Here is a 4,360-nt window from a genome sequence, read left to right on the forward strand (position 1 = left end):
GAATTGAAAGGATCTCTCCCTTTGGGAGAAAGCAAGATTTAGTGGTATCCTCCCAATCTTGGGAGGATTTCTGGGATTCAAGGGAGATCTCGACGATTTCGACTCGGGAGGATTGGATCCGAAGACGAGGCTTCTTCGTAGATAAGTTTTCTCTTTCCCCCTCTTCTTGTTTTCTTGGATTGGGGATTCAAGGAATGCTTGTAATCTCTATTTCTTCGGGTTTTCTTCCTCGATTCATGGAGTAGATCTTGTATTCTAGGATTAAGGGAGTATTTGTATGATGGATTGATGTAATCTCTTATGGATTTACCATTTTCTTGTTTCAATGACATTATCTTGCTTGTATCAATTAGATCTTGAATGATTGATGGTGATTTTTGCTTAATTCTCATTCTTGATTGATTGTTTGGATTTCTTATGGACTTTGTAAAGATAAACTCTCACTCGATCATCCGAGGGATCCACGTGACAGGTGCAAGCCCATGTAAGGACGTTTGAGAGATAATCTTGAAGAGGAAATAGGGATATTCAAGAGAGTAGGATGAATTTTATGATTAGCTTCTTGTATCTTGATAGATTAATGAGTCGTGGGCTTCTACGTTGATATCCGAGGAAGGCATAGTAATAGGTGCACTTCTGTGTAAGGACAACATAGGTTCATGTCTAATTATGTTGGGTTCTTCGAGCCGCGAAAACCGCTTTTTCGCATCGCGGAAACCCCGAAGGACCCAAAGCCGTAGATCCGTGCAAAGATTCATATAAAAATTCGAAAAACTATTTCTTGTACGAGTTCAAAAACTGATCTACTACTTAGATCTATGAGGACAAAGTGTTTACCCTTGATGCGATGCCCTTCGCGTTCCCGCTCGTCCAAATGATGCCGGATCTCAAGACCGTCAAGCGCCGGTCCTCTAGAAGTATCCACACGGACACACTAGATGGAGATGACCAAAAACCAAGGTGTGCTAGCACCTATGTGGTTCGGCCAAGGGAGGAGAGGGAGAGGGAGAGCTTGAGAGGGAGAAGGAGGAAGATGCACACAAGTGAATGAAAAATGAATTTTTCACCCAAAAACCAAGTGGCCGGCCACATTTCAAAATTCACATTAATTGCATTAATTGCAATTAATATGAAACCATAAAATCACATTAATTGCATTAATTGCAATTAATATGAAACCATTAAGAGAGTGGCTTTGTTACTTCCATGAGGTGGCACCCATGATGATGTGGAACATCATTATTGGTCCACCTAATGCCAACTCACCAATGAGGTGGCAAAAGGTCAAGTCAAAATTGACCTTTGGTCTTCCTTCTCAAGTCAAGTCAAACTTGACTCAATCTCTACCATGGTGGATCTAATCCAACCATTTGATTCGAGCCAACTTAATATAATGAATCTAATTCATTAAATTAAATTGATTCAATGAGTCAAAATCTAAATTAGACTCATTTAACACATGAATCAACTTGAGTCGAACTCAAGTTAGCCCAATTAGGATTACTCTTAATCTAATTTGATTCATCAAATGAATCTAATCCTCTTGGTTCATCATATGAACCTAATCTCCACCTAATTGTCCTAAGTGTGTGACCCTATAGGTTCTTGTAACGTTGGCAATGCCCTAAACCCATTTAGGAGCATAAGTAATGAGCGGTATCTAGCAACACATCATTACTACCCAAGTTACAAGAATGTCGAGATCCGACATCACCTTGTGACTACCAATTGTGACTACTCACAAAATAATGACAAGTGTCCTTCTATCCTAGACATCTAGATTGATCAATATGAGGCATAGACCGTGTCATCCTCTAATCAATCTAAATCTTGAACTCCAAGTTAGACTCACTCGATCAAATAAGCTCAACATCTAATGTTGACTCATTTGGGCATGGCCATGCGCTTAGTGGTCTCACTCTATCAAGAATAGCGATGTCGCTCCCGTCATATGGGAGGGATAGATCCCATCTACATCACTCACATCCCTCTGCATAATTCGTTACATACCCAGTAATCGCCTTTATAGTCCACCCAGTTACGGGTGACGTTTGACAAAACTAAAGTACATAACTCCTTATGTAGGGATCCATGGTGACTTCAGGTCTAAGGACTAATAGTCATACTAATAGCCACATGAGAAAGTATATGACACTCATATAACGATCCATGATACTTTCTCATGGCGGGTCATTCAGTATACATTCTCTAATGCATACCCATGTGTCAGCTTGATATCTCTATATCCATGACTTGTGAGATCAAGTCATCGAGCTGACCTACATGCTAGTCTTATTGTATTAACATTGTCCCTGAATGTTAATACTCGACTAGGAATGATTTAGAGTAGTGTTCCCTATATCATCTCACTATCGATTTAACTAATCGATTGATATAGGTATGAACCTTCTACTCAAGGACGCTATTATACTTAGTCTATTTGGCACTAATATAAATAAGTATAATAACCAAACAAATGCCTTTATTAATATATAAGAATATGATATACATGAGTCCGTACAATCATCAAATGATTGGCTCTAGGGCTCTAACTAACAAATTAATCCTATTTAGATACATTTCTCAGTCCTTAGCCGGTTGTCTATTGCAAGAGGGAACCGACAACTTTCTACATGTTTGGCAATTGAGGGATAAGAATTGGTGAACCATTTACATTCAAGAAATCTTACAAAGAAACCGAAACTCCTAGAATCTTCCTTTATCATAACCCAAAACTCTAAACTCTTGTTTGTTGATCTTTAATATTAGATTTGTTTACCTTTACTTTGCTTTTGAAACGATTGGATAGTTGTTTAGCTAATTCGCATTGAGACATTTCTAGTGCTTATTCCAGTCCCTGTGGATACGATAATCTTTTATATTACTTGCGACATTTCCGTACACTTGCGGAGAGTAACAAGTTTTTGGCGCCGTTGCCGGGGACTGCGCTATAACATTAGGAATTATCAATTGAGTTAGACTAAACATAACTTTTCTTTCTTTCTTTACATTTTCATAGTTGTAACTTTAGAATCCTGTTTCTATAAGCTTTTCTTTTCTTGAATAACATTCTTGACAATTCTTTTTGTTGCAATTCTAATTCTAATTCTAACTTTGCATTCTTGATTTCTAGCACTCTAATCTAACTTTTCTCTGTTTTCTCTTTTGATCTAGTTTCTTTCTTATTTTCTTTTGTAAACATATCTTGCAATTTTTAGCATATGAATTATTCTAGATATTTTTCTTTTTCCTTTTATCTTTTCTTTCTTGTTTTCATTATGCACTTTCTTTCTTGCAATTTAAATTCTGCATTTGCTTTCTTGCTTTTCATATTGCATTTTATTTCTTGTTTTTGATTCTTGATAATTTTCTTTTTCTTCTTGAATATCCATGAGCACTAACATGTCAAGCAGGCCCATGAGAAATTTTTCTACACCCATTTCTGCAAGATTTTTATCTCCCATTGTGCAACCTCAAATTGAAGCAGAAAGTTTCCAACTAGACCCAGAGATAATTTTCATGATACAAGGTCACAAATTTGGAGGAGAAGTATCAGAAAGTCCTTATCTGCATCTTGAAACATTTTTAGAGATTTGTGATTTGGTGAAATGCGAAGGAGTATCAGCAAATGCAGTTCGATTGATGACATTTCCTTTCAGTATCAAGGATAAAGCAAGGACTTGGCTATATTCTCTCTGTCCTCAAAGCATCACAAGTTGGGAACAATTGGAGAAGCAATTTCTGAATCATTTTTTCCCTCCAAGTAGAACGGTGTATATGAGGAATTGCATAACAAATTTTGCTCAGGCATATGGAGAATCATTATTTGAAGCATGGGATAGATTCAAGAGTCTTCAAAGACAGTGCCCTCATCATGGTTTTGAAAAATGGTTGAATTTGCACATATTCTATGGGGGAATTTCTTTCTCAGACAAGACTTTATTGGATTCATCAGATGGAGGTTCTTTTATGGACAAAAGTGTAGATGAAGCTTATTCGTTAATTGATCAAGTGACATTGAACCTCCGTGAATGGTCGAACAAAAGTTGGATGGAATTTCCCTCAGATATTCAAGAAGTGAAAGCCATAAATGTAAGAGAGCCTGTCAAACAAAATGAAATTCAACCACCTAAAAATGTTGAAATTCACAAGTCACATAGTGAGGAGTTCAAACATTTGGGGGCAAAGCTTGATATAATTGTTTCAAAATGGTTTAAAGAAGATCCCCCTCCTACACAGTCAAGATCCAATAAAAAGTGTGATGATGTGGGGTTGAGAAGTGGCAAAAATCATGAAGAACTTCTGAAGAATGACATGTTTATAATTGAGGAGAAGAATAATAGAAGATCACAAGAACTCA

At 37.0% G+C, this 4,360-nt stretch overlaps 1 non-coding gene across 1 annotated transcript; it reads right to left on the minus strand.

The window, feature by feature from the left end:
• Positions 1 to 3,775: 3,775 nt before the first annotated feature.
• LOC122039139 lies at positions 3,776 to 3,881 on the minus strand. Its single transcript, XR_006128033.1, has one exon. It is a non-coding gene; the product is annotated as a small nucleolar RNA R71 (small nucleolar RNA).
• Positions 3,882 to 4,360: the final 479 nt, after the last annotated feature.

The sequence above is a fragment of the Zingiber officinale genome, chromosome 1A (assembly GCF_018446385.1).
Source record: "Zingiber officinale cultivar Zhangliang chromosome 1A, Zo_v1.1, whole genome shotgun sequence".
Taxonomy (NCBI): domain Eukaryota; kingdom Viridiplantae; phylum Streptophyta; class Magnoliopsida; order Zingiberales; family Zingiberaceae; genus Zingiber; species Zingiber officinale.